The sequence below is a fragment of the Lathamus discolor genome, chromosome 3 (genome assembly GCF_037157495.1).
Source record: "Lathamus discolor isolate bLatDis1 chromosome 3, bLatDis1.hap1, whole genome shotgun sequence".
Classification (NCBI taxonomy): domain Eukaryota; kingdom Metazoa; phylum Chordata; class Aves; order Psittaciformes; family Psittacidae; genus Lathamus; species Lathamus discolor.
The window spans coordinates 140370502-140394494 of NC_088886.1; positions in this window are offsets into that span (position 1 = coordinate 140370502).

The window sequence follows — 23993 nt, forward strand, 5'->3', positions numbered from 1 at the left end:
AGAGCATTGTCGTTGTCTCCGTAAGGTATCAATAGTTATTAACCCTGAAATTTTTACATACATTTTAAAGGACTTTCTTTAAGCATGTTCCTCATGATTGTTTCTAATAAACTGGCAACTTAAGTGAAATCATGAAACTATACAAACTTTGATATCCCTGTGCATATTTCAAACAATTGCTATCTGGACTCACTTTTATAACATTTAAACTTCACATTGAAATTACATATGTGAACAGACTACAGATGCTGAACAGGCAGCGAATTCTGCTGCTTACACACGTTATCTCCTGCTGCTAGAGCACCAATTAGCCAGGAGGTAGGACATTCCACTGTCATAAAAATGGGAGCAGGATTCAAGCACAGCAACTGTTGCTGAAAATTAAGAAGAAGTGGGGTGGGGGGAAACAAAGGAGAGCTGTCCTTGTTTTGTCTGTTGGAAGTGATAAAGTAGCATCTGTGACAACACACTGCTGGGAACTAGAGGCAGAGGATCCAAATTCATGCCAAAATCTCCTTAGTGCTGTCTCCTCCCACTTGCCCTAGGCTATCTCTAACTGTATAGAAATCACCTGGATCTGAAGACAAGAGGGACTGTGTATGATTTAGATGAGCTATGTTTGTTTTTCCTTTGGCTAGTGATCTCAATATTTCCCTTCACTCTCTTGATGTGTTTTAAGGCGAATGGTACCTATCTCGAGAAGGACTTATGATTCATACTTCAAGAAAAGCAGTCATCCATATGAGAAAGTGTCTGAATAACTTTTGTGTTACCTTGTGACTGTGACAGCATCCCAAGGTTTGTCCACTCTGTGCTGTATCTCACAGATACAGCTTTCTGCAGCCCTATGTTGAAACATTTAGCTCTTCTTCTTTTTCACTGCCCCTACCCAAAACCCCACTGGTAACAAGTTGGAGCCACAGAGCATCCCATCAACCAGCCAATGTACCTTATTCTTTCCTTCACGAGTTCCCCTAAAAGGTTTTAAACTAAAGAGTCAGGTTTTACTAGAGCAATTATTTTTTTTAAGAAGAGGCAACTCAAAGTGACTTGATGAGAAAGGAGCGTTGAAAAGTTTTAGAGCCTGGAGGGTTTCACAGGCTGGAGCAGAGGTCAAAGTTGCTGGTGTGGCTGCTGCCAGCAAAGAGGCTCTCTGGGGCACAGTAAACTCATCACAGTCCTGCTTGCTCCCTGGGAGGTTTCTCCTTTAACCACAGACATTTGTCTGTGTGTCCATGCCCACTTCTCCCCGCTGCTGAGTGGCGCTCCTAGCTCTACAGGTGCTTGAAGGGGGTCTCTTCTTCCTGCCCTGCTGTGACATCTGTGACCACCATTTAACTGCTCCTGTAGGAGTAGTTATTCATAATCAGTATTCATCCTGTGCCCACCTTTTAAGTGCTCCTTTCCTTCCCCCGAAATGCCTCCACCTGACCCAGCCACCACTGTTTATAAAAATGTGCCAAAGTACGTAAGTGGAGAAGAAATAAATAAAATGGGTACTGCCTACTACATAAACCAAAATGTATCAGACAATGACCTTAAAAGGGGCCAGCAGGAAAAAAGAGCAATGCTGAGGTTAGACCTTTAGTACTTATCATGTTTGCTGTCACATTCCCACATCACCCCTGTGCTGTCACTCAGAGCTATTTTACCCAAGTACAATTCCCTGAATTTCAAGACATTTCAGCTGGGGATCTGCACCTGGAAAAGACCTGGTGTCAGTGTCTGTGGCACAACACACATAAGCACATAAAGGCTCAGTGTTGACATGCTGTTGCTCTGCCTTTCCCCATGGTAGAGAGGTATGTAATTCAGCAGTGAGAAATTTTGTTGTAGTCATCTGTTGCTGGGCTTTCTCTATGCTGCATTCTGATAAGTGCCACTAGAATCTGGAAGCACAGGAATATATAAAGGAGCCTCTCACCTGTTTTCTTAGCTGGAAAGTGTACACCTCTCACGAATACTACAAGATACTCAGTCCCCCTCTCAAAACAAAATTTGTCAAGATTTTGCTTCAAGGCAAGACAAAAATTTCACCCAAATGTCATTATCATGTTTAGCTTTTAATCTAAATGTGAGTCAGAATAGCCATTAGGAGTTCATGGGGATTAATTATGAAGATAGGTGAAAGAGTTTCTGAAAAGATCATGGGAGCAAGGTAAGCTCTGTTACTCTGAAAGCTCCCTGGTGCTGTCAAATCCTGTGTCACATCAACATCTAGATAGATTTAGTTATATATAGCATGAGGAATGTCAAAAGAATCCAGGTAGCTGAGATGTCTTGCGTTATAATAGCAATTATGAATAACTGAAACATCATGAGAGGCAGAGAGAGAAAGCCACATTACAAAACCACAAAATAAACCAAAAAATCAACCCTGAAAACTAACAGACTGGACGTCACAGAAACCCACAATGCAAAGGATACAAATGGAATAAGCAGCACTATGCCATCAAATATTTAAAAAGGAAAACCAAAAATAGTTCACTGAATTCAAACCCCAGAATGATCTTGTAATGCATAAGAGAGGCACAGAGATAATATACACATGCAAGAGGGCTGCAGGGTACTCGGCACAATTCAGACCGACTCCTGGAGAGAGCTCCCATCCATCTTTTGGTCAGATATCTTTCTTTTTCCAAGTCTGGAAAAGGTGTGCTTAAAAAAAGGTGTCTGGATAAAGACAGGAAAAGCAAGTATGATTTCTATACAGAGTTCAAGGTATCCTGTACATTGAATTTGGCCTACCTCTACCACCCTGAACTTCTATTTAAACTCTATATACATCATGTAGCAGCACTGGTTGAACGTCTCTTAGCCAAGTACTGCTGAATTTTAACTGAGTTCTTAGGAGAAACTGATGTTTCCCCACGGCAAGACAGAAACAAAAGCATGAACACAGGTTAGTATACAAGATCTACCAAAGAACTAGACAGGAAAGAGGACACCTTTTCCTGAGTGGCTCAAGCCCTGAGGATACCAAGTCATTTAGGACAGTGGAGGATTCTTTGTAAGAGGCTCTAAAAGAAAACAGGCTCTTATAATAGCTGAGTCAAAAAAAAAAGACCATCTGGCTCCTCAGAGTGAGGTGACAGCAGCAAACCAGCCTGGCCCTTCCTGCGTTTTAATTTGCTGAGCTCTCCTCTCCCACATTCAGTCTGTACCACACTGACTACCATTGCCTCCCACCACAGTGACCCGGAGCCTGAGCTCTCCAAGCAAGGAACTCTCTGTCCTGGACATTAGTAAAACCTATTCAGACGAAGCCGGAATTTCTCCTGGAATGGCAAAGAACCAGCCATGTTTGTCCCAGAGCTAGAATGACTCATTGTTTTCAAAGTCATCTACACCCACATCCTTTCCCCTCATGACGTCTTTAGGACCTTCTTACAAAATGCCAAGGAAAAATAGTTCCTCAGTTAACAATGTTTCCAATTCAGAATGTGGAGGATTCGGTAACAATAAGTTTTAACAGTGTTTCCCAACAGTGATTTTCATATGCATTCCAGTAACCAACCAGATAATTTTCCACTCAGTGAATAGCTGCCTTACACATGTTATTTTACAGGGACTGAACTTTCAAACTGATGTATTTCCACAGGAGCGAAGAAAAGCAGAGTAAGGAAGACACCATTTAATGAGCACAAAGCCATTACAATGCTAGTCCTCAGGAGAAATACAATAGGATAATACCTAAATTGGTGCCATTTCTTCAGTGACGATGGAGCAATACTGCTTGACACCAGCTAAGGAACTGAACCTGTTAACCTTCATTGACTCAGGCACACATTTCCCAAAGCACTGAGCTAACTGCAGAAATGAAATGCAGGTAAGATTGGAGGATAAGGATGCAGCTTTTCAGGAAATGGAGGGCAAAGGGAAACTGAAGTCTGAATTTCTGTTCACCTCTGAAAAGTCAGCACAGTGGCACTGTTGCAGGGTTATAACACACAGAGGACAAGTGTGAGCTGATTCTCACTGCTGCCCTGTACCACAAACTGTTGCAAATTCCACAGTCTTTGTCATCTCCTAAATAGACTTACAGCGTGTCCCTGGCATTCCCCAAACAAAAGGACAGATTTTAGCCTCACCCTCTCTCTCTTCATATGTCCCTCTAGCACTTTTACATGCCTGAGTTACATCTCTGACATCTTGTAGAGCCCTGCAGAATCTCATTCACTAGAGAGCTAGCTCTTATAGTTAACCCCATGGATTTTAGGAAGACTACAGCATGTAGTAACCTGTGTCAGGTTTCAATTAGGCAGCTTGGGTACAGAATTGTAAAGCCCTTAAAGAATATACAATAATTGTCTTCAACTTAAATGAACTTTTAGTGACAAAAACGTAGAAGACAGACATGGACCACATTTGGACCCAGACCATATCAGCTGTCATCTGTTCAACCCATTCTAACTTGTTCAGTCACAAAGAATGAACATAGACTCATAAATCCTAAGTCTTTCTTCAGAATTATCTCTGCTATTGGGAAGCACTCACAACACAAGGACAAAGCTTTCATCTTGCAGGACAATCAAGAACAAATTCTTAATCGTATATGTAATTACCGGGCAAAAAATTGGTATGAAGTAAAGAGCTGAATAAAGTAATAAAAGTGCATTACAAAACCTGCATTTTTAGCCTCCAGAGAGCCTGGGAGACAGACAAGAGGTGCAAGGGGAAAAAAAGCCCCAACAAACAATACAGACAGGTTTACTCAGGACCACACAGATGTAGCAGAATAAGGAAGAAAACTGAGCAGATGTCCCAGTATTTAGGAGACCACTAGGCCATATAGTCTCTCTGTTATTTAACAGTCATAATTTGCAGGGGTTATCAATACTAAGACTCCTGTTTCCAGGTGTTTCAGCAGGACACTCTCAGACTTTTAATGTTTTCTCAGTTGGGCTTTATATACGCTAAACAGAAATATCACAGTATACCCACACAGAACATCTCAGCCACGTTAGAACACCTTATGACACAAGAATGCAAGGAAACACTAAGGGCAGGTAATCAAAAGATGTTCATTAATTAATTGATTCCTCTACCATGAAAGTCCTCTCAGTATTAGGTAGTGTGCAATCCACAGTTACTTTCACTTTATTTAGTTTCTTTGGTTGGTTGGTGTTTTTTTCCTTTTTCCTTTTATCTTGCACCACTGCAAGAGGGGACTGTGTAGGTGTTAAGTTTTAATAAAAGGTATGTCTCAGAACCAGTTTGTCTGAGGGAACAAGGCCTTTTCTAATTTCAGCATCAGTCTGTAAGCAAATAGCCCCAGTTTAATAAATCTGTTTTATTATGATGGGATTTTTTTCCTTCCCAGTCTTGTTTGTGCATCAGGGAGCAACAGCAATAAAACCTCACGTTCCACCGAAAGGAAATATGTTCATAATGTTAGTTAACATCCTAGAAAAATGTTTTCCTTTGTCGTGAAGGGCACACCAGTCTGCAGTGTAACCAGAGAAAAAAAATGTCACTGTTAGAAAGAGCTCCTGTGTCTGCTGAAATGGATTTTAGTTTTCTCTCTTCTTGAAACCAAGAACTGTATCCTAGATTTTGCTATGATCTCTCAATACAGTCACGCAAGACTACAGACTGACATTAAAACTCTGACAAGGATAACTTCTCTCTTATAAAAATTAACCTAGTCATTTCCAAAATGAAAATCCAGACAAAGAGGCAATGCCAGGCTGTGGTGTTGCCCATCTCCCTCTTTCTCTTGCTTGGTTCTAAGTTAAGCTTTAAGGACAATGTATTTACACTGCTATGGGGAGATAATGAAAGAGCAAGGAAACACCCCCAAGATACAGCTCCCAGAAAGTCATTAGCAGGGGAATACTAGGAAGGTTTGCTCTGTTAGGTAAGAACATTGTTCTTTCACCCACCTTTGATAGCTGGGATTTTTAAGATATCTTGCTGTCTAAAAGGAAGATTCAGGCATGTGCAAAATATTGACCTACCTCCACAGCTGAAGGATGACTAGAAGCAAACAGGGACTCTGCATTTATAGGAAATAATGCAGACAGGCAGCATTCCCTTTGTCCTGGCAAAACAGACTTCTGCACACCATAAAAAGGATGGAAAAACAGTTTCATGCACATAAGCTCAGCACAATAATTGCTTTCAACAGCAATACATACAGTCCTAATTTCACAAGAAATTTCATGTAACTCTGCAAAAACAGAGATAAACAGAGTCACCAAAGTGTTATTCTGTTCCATATATCATTCCATACTTCCTTGATATGGAACATTGACATTTTATAGCCACTTAGAGTTGTATTTAGAGTATACATGAGCACATCTTTAGCTGAATTTAGGCACCTGCAGTTTGCACCAACGCTTAAGAGAATAATTCAGATTACTTACTATCAAAGGCCTTCCAGCTCTTGCCTCTACATGTAATTTTACGGCATAAGGATCATGCTGGAAAGTCTAAGACTAATACTTCCCTTTTTTTTCTCTTAAAACCCCCAGCAGGTTGATGGGTGCAGCGAGAAAACACACTCCAAAACACAGGTGAAGAAAGTCAGGGAGAGAATTAGTAGACCCAAATGCTCAAACTAGGCATCAGCTGAAGAAGCATCTTCCTCATTAACTGCTTTTCATCCTGGAAGTCTTTTCTGATTCCCACAGCCTTTGAAGCAAGTTAACAGCATTACAGTCAAGGTTTTGCAGGACCCCAAGTCTCATATTTCAGCTGTGTAGTTCATGTTCCAAGTATAATCAAATTTTGGACTTTAGACTCTCTTCTCAGTCCTTGTTGGTTTTGAATGCACAGCATATTAGAGTTTATTTTCCCACTAACTAGCAGAATATAAAGAGTAGAACGATTTGTTAAGCTCCAAACTTAAAACTGTAAAGTTTCTGAAGGCTACCATGATATTATCATATTGTGAGAACAATTTACCTAAAAACATTATACCCATAGATGAAAATTATAATCACTATTAGAAAAATACAAACTTTTCCCCTGTAAATGGGCATATGCACTTTATCTCGACTGAAAGCAACAAGCAAAGAATACCAGCTGTGGAAAGCACTATTTGATATTTAGGAGAAAATAGCCACCATTAAATTAGGTCAAAGTCCAAAGTGAGAAATTTTTTAAATGCTTTCCCACAGTACATCAATTGGATCAGATCTTCAGTTTCATTCATAGAGCACGCAATTAGGGATTTTGGTGCTTGACTCTGCACCATGTGAATTGCTACATTGTGTTCCAGAAGGTCTCAGTAAGCGCATCTTCTGCCTGGTGAAATGGAAAAAAGGGAAGGACCAGAGTTTAATTTGCTGAAACCGTTTATGATTCTGGATCACTTGTCTACTCTGTGCTTATTGCAGCAAAGTTTATGGCAGTTGTTTTTCCCAGGTGTGCAATGTGCATATGTTGAGAGCTAACTGATGGAGGGCATGGATCCACTTAACATGCAGCAGGCTTCTGATAGTGCTCAAGCATGGGCTTCAACTTTTGCTCAGCCAGGAAGAAAACCACTCTGAGGATACCAGCACTGCACTCAAGTGCATATCAAAAGACTTCAAATGTAAACACAAGACAGATTCCCACTAAAAAGCAACCTCTTCAGTACACTAGAGCAATGTATATGGATCCAGTGTGAGATGGATTCTAAAATATGACCCTTTTTAGTTTCTTAACTTGGAATGTGGCTAGCCTAGTTTATACTGTCTGCACGCTTTTCAGAAAACTATCTCAATTGGTCCAGTTGGCTGAAAATCCAGCACAATTCCTCTCTCTATCCCCTGAAAGAGCAGTGAGGTAAACTGAAGAAACCCATGAGCTGAAAATAGATCGATGCATATGCTCATTTTTCTCAGATTTTTCCTAAAGCCCACTTTGCAGGCAGAGGTTTCCTTCGTTGTTCCTAAGAAGAACAATTTGCTATGGCACAGCAAGCAGCAGTGTTTAGGCCAGGACAGATTGTTGGCCAGTGAGTAGGTGTGGGAATGCTGAAAACATGTTTTTACCCGTATGGCCAACAGATGGAATAAGAGGAACTTTTTCTAAAGAAACACAAGTCACTTATGCTGTGGCTGCTTGGAACAACAACAACAGATGATACCAGTCACTTCTCACCAGGGCCTTCATGCCCTCACAGCTTCTTCCAGATTACACTTCCATCCTCCACTCCCTCTGCACTCATAACAAGCTATAGATGTCCACACACACACAAAAATTAAGAAGAAAGAAAAAAGAGAAAGAAAAAGAAAAACTAAAAAGAGGGATGTTGTATCCTTGAAATTACGATCAGGAGTGCTTAGCAATGAGGTTATTTATACGCAGATCTGAACAGTTATCTGCAAATGAAAACATTGATTTCTCTAAGTTTTCACCAGGAAACATGCCTGGATTTTCAGGAAGCATTTATGTAAATGGGGAATTTGGATGAATCAAGAAACACATCGCAAAGATTTGAAAAGTTTCATGTTTGGACTAAGTGTGGTCAAACCAAAACAGATCCCCCTCCTAACTAAATGCTGATATCGATACTTTAGTAAATATTCACTAGAGCCTACTGCTTTAGAGTTACTAGTAAAAATAACTGAAGGGGGAACTTATCACATGAAGTAACAAATAGTGCAAAACTCATGACAATGCATTCCAAATGCATAATTCACTGAATGATGAGTGTGCCTATTCAGGCGCATGTGCACATTCAAAGCGTGCTTATTTCAAACAAACCTGATCTGAAGTGAAGATTGGCACCAGCAGAAATGGTAGGTCTGGAGCAGAAGTTCAAATCTCAACTTTGGCTTTTTAATTTTTTTACCTGGATTTCAGTTCTGGATGAGACCCCATGACAGATGTGTGCTTATTTCCCCCTCTGATGCTTTCCTAGCCGTTCCCTAAGAGAAGCTATCAAAGATAATGTCTTTTAAATTGTCAGGAATTTGACGTGGTCCTGGAAGGCTTAATCTTCCTCCTTCACTCATAAAGAAAAAGGGCAAATCACAGACCAGAATACCATTAGGGATGACTTTTTTCCACTAACCAACCTCCTAAGTTAAAATTAGTTTAATGAATTTTATCCTCTTCACATGTACTGTCAGATCCCCCCATCATTCCTCCCTTATCAGAATACATTTTCCCTTTGCACCAAAACCAGCACAAATGCAATCCACAGCAGCTTAAAGCAGATAAGTTATCAGAAATGTCTGCAGAACCACACAGAAGCCTGTATACCAAATTTTCTTTTGCATATTTATTTCTACTGAAGTGTTTACAAAGCTCATACATTATATGTTAAAGCATACAAAAAGACCTCTTTAAGTGTAGCTTTTTCTTTATCCATGCAAACCAGAAAAAGGTAAAAATATCATTATACTTGGCACCATCAAGTGATTTAAGGCACAATATTGACTGTGGCAAAACTGAGAACTCACCACCTTGGAGAGTTCAAAATGATCAGGAAGTATTCTCATATACAACATGCATAGCACAAGAGCATCTTTGCTGGTTCAGAGCAAAGGTTCATCTTACAAAGTGGTGTTTTTCTAGAAACACCACGGACTCTGTAACAGAGTTGTAAAGCCAGTATTCTGCTTTTATAACTCCCAGCTTTTAAGGATTTGCAGATCGTGTGAGGAACATGATGTCTTTGCATTTAGCAGCCATTTTACAACATTTCTATTACGTTTTTATGGTATCTTAGAGACACTGGATGATGCTCCAAACATATAAGAAGCTCAGCTTAAGTCCTTGATGAGAGTCATTTGGGATATAGAAACAAATTCCTTTTCAGAATAAACTTCTGATTTTGTGGTTTGTAACACCTTTAGGAGAGGGAAAAATCCATGTTTGCTCTGCACAACCTGACATCAAGGAGACCAGCGCTAGATTCAAGCATTTTTGAACTATTGCAGTACAAATACTAAACCGTTGTCCCTTGAGAAGTTGACTTCAACTCACAAGATCCTACAGTAAGGAAATGCTGTCATTCAGATTTAGGAAACAGAATTTGTGTAGGTCATGTGTAAATGGAGAGGTACAAGGAAGCACTCTCAGCTTGTGCTTCCAAAGGGCACCTTCTGGTCACTTTTGCCTTAGTTTTATGAAGAGCAAGGAAAAAGCTTATCAGATTGACAAAGACTTGTTGATTTTTATCCCTGAGCTCCATGGGTCTCTTTCTCTCTTTCACCAGCCCCATCAAAAACTAATTTTCTGATTTTGCCAATGTAATTCTAAAATCCAAAGCTTTCACTTGAAATTCCTTTCCTCCACACACCCGGCCAAACATTCCCACTTGCAGGTTATTTAAATAATGTAATTCAATCACATTTTCTCAGGCATTTTTGGTGATTCTATCAGAAATGTGTAAGTCCCCATGGAGCCTTTTCTTATCTTTAGCAGTCAGATATAAGCCTGACTTTTCATACACTTTTTAGTGTGGTTGAACCTTGGAAATCCGGACTAATCTGTGATTGCTCAGCACTGCTTTCCCTTCAACTGCAATTATGTATTTCCTCAGTTTTAGTCATCAAACCTGGACACTGCTGTCCTCATTCCCAAGCCTTCTAGCAATAACACTGTCTTCTTTGATTTATGCTACATTTCTCTTAAAGACTACTTTGAATACTTACCGTGTCCTGAAATGTACCAGAACAGAGTGGCTTTTTATATTTTTTGCTTTATTTTTTACCTTCGATTAAACTCCCAAGTCTCTCCCTTTGTCAGCACGCAGCTTTCAACACCTTCACTTCTGAAAGATATCTTTTCTTTTTTCCTTCACATTGCTGCATCTTTTTATTCTGCTGTAATCTGTATTCAGCTGCTTAAAATCTTGCAGCCACTTGAGTTAATAGAGAATCCATTTTCTTATACGTCTGTTGCAACATTTCAATTATCCATTCCTATGCAGGTAGGTGGGGGGTTTTTGTTTTGTTATGGGATGGTTTTTGGCGTCTTCTCAGGCTTGAGAATTTACCTTTTGGCTGCTGATATACAAGTCATTTTACTCAGTTAATAAAGGCTCAGGGAGTTCTGCACTGACCTCCACAGTGCTTCATGTTTTCTTTGGGTTCAACATGTTCCCTTTCTCCATGAAGTCACACCATCCCTAAACAGTTTCAAAGAAGCTGTTCAACCAGAGAAGGAAAAGAAAGAGAAAATAAAAATGAGAAAATGAATAGCTCAGCACAGTTACTTACTAGATCACTCCTCCCCTGGTTCTTCCACCAGAAATAGGTTAGATCAGTACCAGACTTACATTGCCTTCCTTTATGTTATTGCAGCAACTCCCAGTGAGCTGTTTAAGGAATGACAGAATCTACTCATGTTTTTGCAAGCCAGAATATTGCATCCTTGGTTCCCACCTCCAGCCAGCACATAGCGATTGGGATGCTCACTTCTAGCTCACCCCAATTATGAGACAAAACAGGTTTGCTGTAACTGAACTCGAACTCTCACTTTGCAGTTGGGCTGTGCCAAGAGCATCAGTGTGGACAATTACTGTGTCTCAACTCACATCCGCAGATGCAGCAAATTGCTAACTAGCAATTGTGGGAAAAAAAGATCTAGATTAGAGTGCACTATCAGTCTGGCATTGCTTGTTATAACGGTTTTGTATAAAGGAAACAGTCTTAAAGAAAACAATCTTTAATGTGCAAACCTATTAAATGGACAATCTTACAGAAGTCTTACCAAAGAATAATATGGCAGGAACCAGTGTCATATTTCAGGAGAAAACTATCCAATGCATACATTTAATTGAGAGTATCTGTGCAGCATGGTTCTCTGCACTCAGAAAACAGTGAAAGCTTTTGGTTACAGGTACAATACACAGCAGAAAAGTTTGCCTGTAACTTGGTGGCATTTGTCTAAGTGCAACTGCAATTGTTTTTCCTGACAAAAGTATAACCACACTGAGTTTGCTCCATTGCTCGAAAGTGATGTATAAACAGAACACCACAAGTCTGTGTTGTATTGGGATAGCACTGCAATATGCTGAAATACAGCAGTGTATTTCATATGCTCAGATGTTAGAAGCAGACAAGAAAAAGTGGTAGCTCACCTTCTGTATTAGTATGACTCCAGTTCAAACACAGCCAAACCTTTATGGGTCCCTTTGTATATTTATAATATAGACGATAATAACAAAAATACGAAAATATAAAAAGTTATAGTGTAAACTAGAATTGTTATACCAAGAAAGGTGGAGAAAAAAGGATTGTACTTACAAAAGCTCAGTTATTCCTTCCTTCCTAGATGTTCTTTTCTTTTTGAACAGGTGTAGCTGAAAGCTAGCTAAGCATTTGCTTTGTCATCCAATAAAAGTTACTTTCTTGGTAGCAAAAAGATAAATGATAGCCTTAATTTCCAAAAATGCTGATCCTTTAATCCTAAGTTTCCACTTGGACTGTGGCCTATTATTTCTTTTATGTGTTCTTCCTCCCCAGAATCACAACTCCAGGCAGTCAGGCTGGAAACGGAAATGCTCCAGTGATGTGTTGTCGCTGTGACATGCATTGGTACCATCGGCTGTAGAAACTGGTGTTCCTTTACTGAAACACACTGATGATTCAGCTCTCTCTGGAAGACCTCTTTTCTTTTGACACAACAAATGTTTTCTCTCTGTTAAACATTGCACTTATGTAAAGGTGCTCAGTCCTCCTCATCCTCATTTAAGGCCTTTACGTACCTGCCTATGATTTGGTAGAGAAGGGGGAAAGAAGAGATGAAAGCTTTTGATTTTCCAGAATAATAGGATTTTCTTAACCCTTTGCCTCACCTACACATCACATGATCAAGAAACAGATGCTAAGTAAAGGAATTAAATGTTTAAAACAGATATGTAGGAAGTGTTAGATAAGCATTTCAATTAATCCTGACAAGACATTAAAACAGTTGTCAGCATAGCAATACCTATTTATAAATTTAGAGAAGTATTTGCATTTTCAGTGATCTGGATTTAACTCTTGGCCTGGCCAAACAAAACACCATCTAGTAAAGATGTATCCCAGGTGGGGATACAATGGCAAAGACACTTTATTGGTGCCAGCACTTGCCTCTCTGACTCTTCTTAATAGTGGTTTTCTGTCCAGCCAAGGCAGAAGGTAGAAGGATGGGCTCAATTCACTCTGCAGTTTTCCTCAACATGTTGACAGTCATTTTCCTCAATTCCTGAAGATTAGGATGACTGAATGTTTTCCATGCAGGCCAAATATCCTTAAGAAACTCACTAGACCACATATTTCAAGGGTTGATATGCTGCTTAGTCTCTTGGTAAATGCATTTCATAGCTCTGGAGGAATGTCTCTTTTTTACGGCTGGTATCTGAAGCAAAACTATATATTTGATGACTCCATATATCTAAAGGGATACGTACCAAGGTCAGTGCCATCTCCCTCAGCTCCAACTCAGGTAAGCGATTTTCTCAACAGAGCTGCATGTTTGCCCAGATGCTTCTGATTGTACACAGCTACTCTCTCTTTTATTTTTTATTAGTTGGACATTAGTGCAGTCTGAAGGCAGGCTTGCCATTCATCCCATACAGGTAAGAACACAGCTGTGATGGCAAATACCATCTCTACAAGTTTACAGCTTGCTTCTTTCCTTGAGTTGAACTTCACCTGGAACCAGTTTTCCCAAAGGAAAACTGTTGGTTTGGTTCTCTTTTTTTCTCCCAAAAGTTCCATGCTTATGTATCAGCAGCTATCAAAATTCACCTTTCTGTGCTGGTTTCTGTCTTAGCAGCAGACAGGCCAGAACTCAGAACCTCACCTCACTTGCCACAGGCAGGTAAGACCCTTATTCTAACTTATTCCCTACTTCTGATCAAGCAAGCTATCCAGAGAGGTAATGCATACCCTTAGAAATTTTAGGTATTGCACTCCACTATTGTACCAAGAATCCCCAAAAAAACCACTGCAAATTCAAGTCATACATAAATTTAAGTGCTGAGCAATCCTCTGAAAGTAAATGCCTGAACTCCCTACCTGATAAAAGGAAAGAAACACTTTCAATGCCTCTTGAAGGAAGTCTTGTCTACCAAAACCTACTACTTCCCACTGGACTTACCTTTTGTGTGATGTATGATTTACATTGCCTCCTCCTGAGATTCAAAGAGACAAACATGCAGAAAAATAACCCTGTCATACAAAGCACTTGTATTTTCAAAAACAGCAACAATCAACAACATCCCGCACCCCAGGCTGATCAAATTTATCCATTTGGCTACTGGTGGCATTCAGCTCGAGCTAAACAGCACAGCTTCAGAATTGCACTGATGTACCATTTCCTGTGCAAAGCAGATGAGTGCCTCAGGAACTGCTGTAGAAAGATGCTACACACATCCCTTAATTCCACTTAATGTGCTGTAGCTGGTCTGTTGTACTCTTGCACAGATTAGCGAAGAATGAAGTGGTGTTACAGTTTTTTTCCTGGAGAATCAATGAGGCAAACGTGGCAATGGTGTCCCTGACGGAGTAAGAACACTTGCAATGTCAATGATGAAATATTCAAGTTCCTGTGGAAGGCACTTCAAAAACAATCTTTTATTTACTCATTCTTACCCAGATTTCCCTCTGACTTCACAGACTGAAATTTGAGTCGAAGTGATATCCTAAAACAGTACTCATTTGATATTTATTCTGTCCAAATTTGGTCCCAAAACAGCAAGGCTTCTCTTTGTTTGCTTTAGGGTGACTGGTAAATAAGGTGAAAAGAAGCTCATGTACATACATATTACACCTATATACATTTTGGTTTAAGTAAATACATGTGTGTATGTTTGCAGAGTAAAAAATATGAATCTTAATTTATATTTGTCTCTAAGGAAGGAGTCCCATCCAGGCTTTTACTCAGCATGCATTTATGAATTAAAAAAAGAACAAATTAATTATATTTAGAAAGATTTTTATCCTTTTCCTGCTCAAGTCTTCCTTTTTACGCTATGTATCCTGAATTATTTGTTGCATCTACATCAAGGAAATACTTTTTAAATTAGCTAAGGAAACTGTCACATTCACAATGAAGCCCATGCTTTTCTCCAGTTCATAAGAACTGTATCAGAAGTTGATTTTATTACCTCTACAAGAAATAGTTTTATTGATAGTGTGATTAACGGTACAGATGAATTTTTATGCTAATAAAATTGGGATAAACCTGGTAATCAAGAATTGAAGAGAAGGATAACAAAAACAGGCTTTTTCTAATAAGGTCAGCAATACAGCAGGGCAAAGGAACTTTAAAGAGAGTAAACTGGCTATGAATCTCAGGAAGAATGCTGAAGGAAGCAACCATCTATCCCCTGTAGGGTAGCTTTGAAACTACTGCTTGAAATCCAGGATCATCAAGCTTGAGAGGGTTTGTCATAAACACTGAGTTTAATTGAAGGCGAGAAGGAAAAGTTTTAATGGCCTTCATGCAATGTCTGATGGTATCAGATGCATATGTTGAATTAGCCATTTTTTAATATAAAAGTTCTTAAATTATTAACTTTTTCTAAAGTGATATTTGATGGGAAAAGTAATATCCGTATGAAGTATTAAGTGTTTCTTATGAAAGAGCTGTATAAATCTGACACAGCATAATAATTATGCTGTCAAATATACAAGATTCCATTTTCCCTGAGCTATCTAGACCACCAAGTTTCAGAGACTACCATCAGGATGGTAAGATTTATTTTGTCTCCAAAGGTTCAGAAGACACTTTTACTGAAAACACACACATCTAACAGTTAATTCTTTTTTTTTTCCCCTCCTCATTTTGTCCCCGTACTGCTGCTGTTAGTTAGGTTTTGAATGGCAGCTTTATCTGATCACAGGCAGGGAAATGTTAACTTTCTTGTTCTCTTTCATTCTTGCTCTCTCATTTATTGCCCAAGAGAAAGGATGTTTGTAGTTTGCAGAAGACATACTAGATCTTCACAGTATGCACCCACTTGCAACATGCAAATCCCAGCTACATCTCTGGATCCCTTTCCAAGCACCCTGCAACCAACAAGATTCCTTTATTTTAAATAAGAAGCATATTGTTTTCTGCAATAACATGTCCAGGTGATAATGGAATTTTACCTTTATGCTATAACTTAGCTGAGTCACTCTCAAGCTTATTTAAGGAGTGGATGGGCAACTAATATACCAAGTTATCTGTCTACCTTTATCCCACAGAAGAGTTAATGCATCCATCCCCAAAACTCCAAATTAGACACAGACAGATGCACTTTTGTCAAGGACTGCCTAACTGCATTGCTAGATGAGTTACAGTAGCTATGGGAACTATAATTTTAAATTGTCTTGGATTTCTGCATGTTAATTTTCAGCCAGAACACTGCATTACAGGAAGTTTTTGCATTAACTATTTTAAGAAGTTGTGCAAATCATTAATTCTTTCATTTCTGTCATTTATATTGAAATGTAAATCCTTCTCCTACAAGATTTATCTAGAAGACTTTAATTTGTAAATGTCTTCAACACAGCCATCAAGGAAACGAAAGGGACATGTACTTAACTACTGAAATAAGAATTCATTCTGAGATGAACCTGCAGCATCAGTTTTAATCCAGCAGAGCTGAACTTTACTACCTATCTTTGGTTTGCTTCTGAACATTATCAGGCTAGTATTGTTAATATCTCCATAAAATTAGAAGGATGTGGAAAGCTCCAATCAAAATTTTTCTTCTAGTAGATATCTGGGGTTATAAAAGCATAAGGTAATACTGTAAATGTGAAAAGATCTCAATGAATAAATGGCAGAAAGTCAATGCCTTCAGAAACTGCCCTCCAAGTGCCAACTCTCCCTAAAGACAGTTCAATTTCAATAGCTAGAGTTACCTCAGATCCTCCCCAGTTAATAAGCATTTCTGAGACTACAAGAGCTAACTAGTCATGAAAGACCTACCTTATCAGCTGCTTCTTCATCCTCTATTTATCTTAATTGCAACTGGATTCTCATTGTACACAATGTTTAAAATACGCAGCTCTCACTAGTATCACAAAATTATACATACATCAAATAAGAAGACACCAATCACATTTTAATTTCATGTTCAGGTAAATTTAATGCCATCTCCCTAAGATGACAGTTTGCAGGGCTAAAAAGAGTCTGAATTAATCTACTTCCTGCAGAGCGAAACCACTTAAGTATGTACATGTCATGTCAGCATTTACAAAAACCTGTCAAATTGACAGTTCCACTAATAACTTGACAAAACAATTTATGTTTCTGGAATCTAATGGTATGATTTTTGGTCTCTCAGATCTTGAAATTATACTTATTTAGATGAAAACCAGCAAGATAAAACTCTCCAAACTTGCCTTCAGACTTATTTAACAAAAGCTTCCATCATGCTACAGTTTCTTAATAACAATAATGTATAACTCTTCTTTCATAGCAATTCACATTGCAATTACCATTGCGCAGTCAACAGTTGCTATTAATAACAATAAATGGTGATTTTTTTTTCTTCTGTGCGACAAATGCAGGATCATTAGGAAAACATAGTAGGACGCCCTTTATTGCTAAGTTCTATGTAACTTTTTATATGAAATTTGCAGTAGAGAACATTTTAAGGTAGTCAAATATAAGAGAAGACTATGTCCATAGCAGTGGTCAATTGCTAGAATGCCGTACCTGAGGCTATATCTACAGTAACTTGTTAAAACAAATTTAAGCTCCTGATCAACTTAGAGAGTTTTGATTTACATCACTACATAGCCTTGAAGCATGTGAATTAGACTTCTTTAGCACAAAACCAAGCTGCTCCATTTGCTTTTGGATTACAAGACACCATTGGAATTGAATCAAAGTAAAACTTCCTGAAATGCCTGCAAGATCTCCATACCTTTTCAGCACCATTTTCCTCCACATATCCACCCTACTTGCAGCACTGGCATTTGAACAGTTTATCCAACATGTTTTCTTGAAAATTATACCACTGAAAAAGGATGCATCCTCAGCAACAAGCAGACCAAAAGTGCTATTAAAACAACTACATTCCCATTTTGTCATAGGTGTTTGTGTGTGTGTCTGTGTGCGTGGGTGATTCACAATTGGGTTCAGTTCTAAACCAGAGCAGGATAACAACACATCAACATTATTCTTTAAGTGGATAAAAGTTACAGAAGAAAAGTTTTCTCCTGAAAGAAATAAAATTAAAAGGTTTTATTTCAAAAGCAAAAATAAAAAAGAGGTAAATAGCTGAAACTTTTAACACCACATGAAAAACTTTTTGACCACGTTAGTAATAAATAGGTGAAGACAGATTGGGACAAGATTTGTGCAAGGCAAAATGTATCAAAAAAAATAAAGTCAAAGCAAGATTTTGTGTCACAACAAAACACAGTTATGTTTCCACAAGAGATTTCAGCCACCTTAAGTCACTGAAAAACCCCACCCTGTTTAGTTTGTCTGGCATCTTCTGAATGGCATTTTCAAATGGATGTTTCACCAGCAATGCGATATTTGTGTTGTGTGCAATCATCCTACCAAGGAGCAGAGAGAATAGGTTGTTACTTACAAGGTCAATCACAAAATAGCAGCAGGGAGATTTTTTGGAAATATCCCATAGACAGCTCATTTCTTTCTGAGATGCTTAGGAAAAATGTGTGCCTCTCCATCCGGAAGATGAGTTCATGAGTGACTCATAAGCTAAAATGTGTTAGGTTTGTTATAGGTGTTAGTCTGGACAAAAAAATTGGAATTATGTTGGCTGATGAAAATTTACTCTTGAGGCATTGCCAGAGCAGCCTTCATCCTACAGGCTTTTGAAAGGCCAACAGTGTCATAACTGAAAGGTTTTGTTGAGTCTGACAACCAGTGTGAGAAAATCAAACGGGGCAGGTCCTCAGCATTCAGAGCTGTACCTCCATCCTGCTTCTCCACTGGGGGATACCTCAACCTGCATTTGGATGAATGATGTGAGTGAAATAATAGCAGTACAGCAGGAGTGCTCCCTGCCCTAGCAGGCTTCCCTCTGCTTGTCTGCCACAGGCGGCAGACAATGTTTCTTATAGATGGTCTTACACTTAATGGAGGAAACATGGATTTGGCTGCCAGCACAGGAAAAGAGATCGAAAGTTAAATAGCTGCTGAGAGTTGGTGGAAAACTTGTGCAACATTAATTTTAAGGACACTTCTGCTGAAATACTGTATCCTAAAGAAATATTGTATCCTGAGCTATGCCTCCTTTTAATTATTATTCTTAATGACAATAGAAAGAAGAAAAGAGCATTGTGGCTCAGAAGTTCGCTTGCCCCTGCTGCTTGCTTTCCTACCTGAAATCAATCATTTTTTTTTATTTCAATTATCTTTCTATGAACTAACTGTGACAATACCAGAGGAAAAGAATAGTCGTTTCGTTAAAATCTGATGCTGAAATTAGAGTATCTCAGTTTCGCTTCTGATATTATCGTATATCCTTGAGGTCAGTTGTAACTGATGAGGAGATTATTTCTTCCTTCCTCTTCACTGTAATTTTGTCCAAAAAATGAACATTTTCATTCCAACCCAGAACTTTCTTTAGCAATGCTCAGCTTGCCATCCAGAACCTCTCTGTGCTTTACCCCTCCTCCAGGAGGTGATAGATACACATAATAGCAATGCTCAATGAAGTCCCACTGCTATGAAGGCTGGAAATAAAGTGGAGAGTCAGACCCAGTATTTCAATTATTTACTAAAATGCTGCAAAGAGTCTAGAGATGTGACAGCAAATGGCAGATCTGGCTGAGAAATACATGAACTGAGAAGCCACAAAATTCCCTTTCTTTTGCAAATGCACTGTGTAATAATTACTAAACATATTGAGCCCTCCCATACATAAGCAGAGCTATCTCTAATGGGAATGTTTTCAAAGTTCTCTGTGAGGCTAAAGTACATCTTTATGTCTAGGAGGATAATAGGACAAACTTCTTTTCCATTGTAGATAAAGAAGATGTGTTTTAAACTTGCCCAAGGGAAATTTCCAGCTGGCCAATTACTGCTAGCAAAGATCTTCTCTATAAAATGGTATTCCTCTAGGGTCAGCTGGCTACTAAATGTGTTTTCTAAAGACTAAAAGTATGTAATTACTGAAAAGGACTTCTGGACCTTGCTGGTGGTTAGTGTTTCTAAAATAGATGGGGTTTTGGGTAGCATATAAACAGAAACAGATGGGCTGGCTCCCAACATCTAATTATCAGAAGTGCCTGTTGTCTTTCCACTTGGAAAAAAAATAAAGAATAGTAATAACAACAACAAAAAAAACAACAAAACCACCAACAAAATGCAAATAAAAATTTAAAAAACCCAAACAGAAAAACCCCAAGAAAACAAATCAAAACAAAACAACAAACAAACACAAAACCCAACTAAACAAGTAATCAAATACAAAGAAACAAAGCTTTAAATATATTTATGAAGCGATACTGGTTGAGGTATGGCAGCAGCCCCCATTGCGTGAGCAGAGAACAGATGGAGGAAAGGGGCATATTTATAACCACTCTTGTTATGAGCAGCCATATAAAAAGCACGTTTTTAAATATTCTCACACTATTGTCTTGAATAACTTCAATTTCTTTAGTTACATTTCTCACTGATAAGACCCAGCTAGAGGGTATTTCATGAGGTCTGCCGAGGGAGTGGATGTGCTCAGAATGCAACTAATTATTCATATAAATACCTGTATATTTGGGTCATTTTAATATTTCTTTCAGAGCATTTTTGAGCAAAGCAGGAAATTTTTATGCAGACTAGTTCAAGGGCTGCCCTCTGGTAAACCAGAACTGAATTTTTCCTTCTTCTGTCTGGAAATTGAAGGGCAACAAATTAAAGGACCAAGTCCCTTTTGCCTGTCATAGCAGACTTTATGCCTCCTGGGATTTGATTCCTTACAAAAATTACAGAATTGAGCACTACAGTTATCTTGTGAACCAAAAAGGGAAAAGGCACCAAAAATTTGTAACTCCACTAACAGTTTAACACTGAGGTGACAGACTTCTTCCATATGCTGCTTTCTGTAGGCATAGAGAAGAGAGAGAATAGCTAAAAATGTCCCTTTAACCCATGTAAACCTTTCATATTCACAGAACAAGCTGTGGGATGTCTCTTGATGTTCATTCCTGACTTCAGCAAAAATTCTGTATGCATACAAAACCATGGCTAGACCAACTGCTTGGAAGGTAGACGCAGATGGTTAAATGATGTCTAGATGTTCCTTAACTCTCATATACCACGTAAAACTTCCCTATCCCTCCCAGCATCACAGACAAAAAACCAGGCTTCCAAGATACTTAAAATCAAACCTACACATTGCAAAAAGTTCCACTCTCCTTTCAAGTAAAACTAGACCAGGAATCAGCATCTATGCTAAAAGATGAAACAGGTACGAAAAAAAAAACAACTGAAATAGAGAAAGAAAACTTAATGAAGAGGGAAATTATGTGTCATGGCACTGCCTTCAACCAGTGGCCAAGCAAGAGTATGGTGATGTTTTTAAAAATACATATTAGGAATAATTTCAGTTTGTTTTTTTTTCTTTTTTCTGTCTGAATTCCCTGTAAATAGCAGACTACATCAGCTTGCTCCTGCTGAGAATTTGTGATGGCAACACTGCTAAATGTCATTTGACTTGTTGCTTTGTCAACATCTCCATGTTCCTATTTATTACTCAACCCAAAAACTCATTCTAACCAAAAACTTAGTTTCTCCTTCATGTTCCAATGCTATTTTATTCCTGTCTTTTATTATTTATTTTTTCTCATGAGACTTATTGTTCTTTGTCAAATAAAAGTTTTAACTGTTGGGGGGAAAGGAGGAGAAAGATTCGTACTTTAGAGATCCTTCCACAGAGATTAAAAGATAAAGCATCCATTGGAAAAAAGCTTTATTAATATTGCATGTTTGAGAGACGACATGAATGACACAAAGTTTTTTAAAAGTTGGGGCAGTTTTCCCCATAAAGCCCTAGTTTTATTGCTTCTAATGGCAAGATTTCCAGCTGCATTCAAGACACAGGAGCAAACCCAAAGAACATAAAGAATGTGGTTTCTAAGGCCTGTGAGGTCACCAACATCAAATGCTTTGCCCTTTCAAATTCCTTTTGGGTCTCCCAGAAAGGCCAAACAACTTTCAGGATGAAAAACTTTTGATAAGCTTATGAAAGAAATTAAACTATATGGCTGCCTGCAATTCCAGGGGACAGCACCTCATGACCTAAAAGTCTCTTCTGGCCCTAGTTTTATACCTCCTTATGGAAATACGTATTTTACACATGTTTAGTGGGATTCAGAAGAATTTGCTTAGGAGGTCAAGATATGCCTCAGCCTATCAGAGATATCAGAGAGAACAGGCCAGGATGTATTATGGCTGGCAGCTAGATATGTGTTTTGAGATCCTTCTTAGCCAATTAAGGTGATTTCAAACACATGGTAGAACTCTAATGAGCCTTAGTCCTCTAGGCAGTGTGACACCACACAGGCTCAAATTATATCCAAGAAATTGAGTGTAGAATGTATGTAAGATCACAGGGGAAGTAAAATAGGTTTACATGATTATAAGCCAGCTCCACATATGAGCTAAGTTGTCTGGGCTCAAGGCAGTTTCACAATACAAGTCATGCGTGTTTGGAGGGGTAATGCAGTCCCAACAGCAAAAAAAATTAAAACAAACAAGGGAAAAAAGGAAAGAAATCCCCCCAAAATTGTGCGTTACCTTATCCTACTACCTGAGGGTATAAAGTCACTTACTGAGGGGTTTCATCAATACCTACTATAAACACAGATGTGAAGAGCAAAAGTATCAATGCAGACAGTGTCCAAACTACTATATACCACCTTGGCTTGTACAGACAAGACAATGTTCAAAGATGCTCTTCCTGTGTCTGTGCCAGCTGTATTCTGTTGGTTCTCTGATTGATAGAATTGCACTGGGGAGTAGATACAGTAAAAGAACCAAAGAAAGGAAAAGTCTTCCACTTCAAGGTCTGTTTGAGCAGTTCCCTCTTCCAGTTGGATGAAGCCGGGAGGAATTTATTTGCTAGACATTCATTTTCTCCACCTCATGACCATCCAGACAGAGCTTAGCATTAATACACACTTTGGTAAATCCAGCCTTCCCATTGAAGAAATATCTAGATATCACAAAATAAACCAAGGATGGATAATCATCTCTTCTGACAAATTCAAGTGCTCCTGAGTGGTACTTGAGCACCACTTGGAGTCATTGTCTACAGCCTGGACAAATCTTAGCACCTGTTGCCTCAGTGAAGGAAAAAGACACAGAAACAGCTGGGAACGGTGCCATCCGTTGGCTGCTACATTGTTCAGTAGCTAAAAATTTGGCCCAAAACCTTTGTTTGACAGAAATTATTCCCCTGCTCTCTTCCAGTTCCTTTCCTTTCTCATTTCTTTACCCAAGATGAAGCTGCAATAGGTGTTATTTGTGAAATTACAGGTTCACTAGGATGGGGAAGCCAACCCTAATAACTATCCTTTAAGAGCAGACATGCTGATTGTATATACTGTTAAGAAATAAAGGAAGCTATTAGCACATGGGAGTAATTTCTGGGGCTGTAAATGGGTGAAGACACTTGGGGAAAATTGAGTTTAATATGTCAAAGGAGTTATTTACAACTTTTTCCCTGTTCATGCCAATTGGGCAGTACTTACTACATTAATTGCTGAACACAAAGTACTGCCATCAAAAATTCATTGATGCTATTGTTTCTTTTATCTCCTTTTCCCCGCCCTTTTCCTGGCATCCACTGCTCCTCCTCCACCACTGGCTTTCTTATTCCACCAAAGAGGTAGCTTATTTCACCACCTCTTTGGCACCGGTAGCTGGAGTACTGCTGAAGAAGCACACTGTATTCATGCCAGCTGGATGTGCCAAAGACAGCTCAACCTCCCAATCATACCTTGCTTGCAACACAGAGTTCAGGAATTCAGCTACAGACAGCATTAGCTGGACAAAGATACACCCACCCCAAACCCTCTTGTTATGCAAAGGAAAAGTGGGCTATTGACTCATGAGGGTATACAACAGATCAGATGTTTCAGGTA